We start from the raw sequence: 727 nt of genomic DNA on the forward strand, positions 1-727 counted from the left end.
GATCAGAAGGTCCACTAGAACTAAGCAGTCTCCTGCTTGGCTGACTGATTTTGTTACCCCAAAGGCAGTGAAGTATCCTATGGGAAATTATGTGAGCTATAACCATCTCTCATCCTCTTATCAGTGTTATATTGCTGCTTCTTCCTCACTGAAGGAACCTAGTACATATTCTGAAGCTGTGTCAGATCAAAGGTGGATAGATGCTATGCAGTTGGAAATTCAGGCATTAGAAAGCAACAATACCTGGGTGGTTACTGATCTTCCTCACGGAAAGAAACCTATAGGTTGCAGATGGGTATATAAGATTAAGTATAAGGCTACTGGTGAAGTCGAGAGGTTCAAGGCAAGGTTGGTGGCTAAAGGCTACAGTCAACAAGAAGGCGTAGATTACAAGGAGACTTTCTCACTTGTGGTTAAGATGGTCACAGTGAGATCTATAGTCTCTTTTGCAGCATCTCGACAATGGCATATTCATCAGATGGATGTCTTTAATGCTTTTCTTCAAGGTGATTTAGAGGATGAAATTTATATGCAGCTCCCTCAAGGTTTTGTCAGTCAAGGGGAGAAGGTTTGTAGACTGACTAAGTCCCTATATGGTCTCAAACAAGCACCAAGACAATGGAATCACAAGCTGACTGAAGCTCTTATTTCTCTCAAATTCAGACAGAGTCAGTATGACTATTCTTTGTTTATTCGAGATTCAGAGGCTGGTATAGTCATTGTACTT

Source organism: Solanum tuberosum, unplaced genomic scaffold (assembly GCF_000226075.1).
Source record: "Solanum tuberosum cultivar DM 1-3 516 R44 unplaced genomic scaffold, SolTub_3.0 scf00114, whole genome shotgun sequence".
In the NCBI taxonomy this organism is placed as follows: Eukaryota; Viridiplantae; Streptophyta; class Magnoliopsida; order Solanales; family Solanaceae; genus Solanum; species Solanum tuberosum.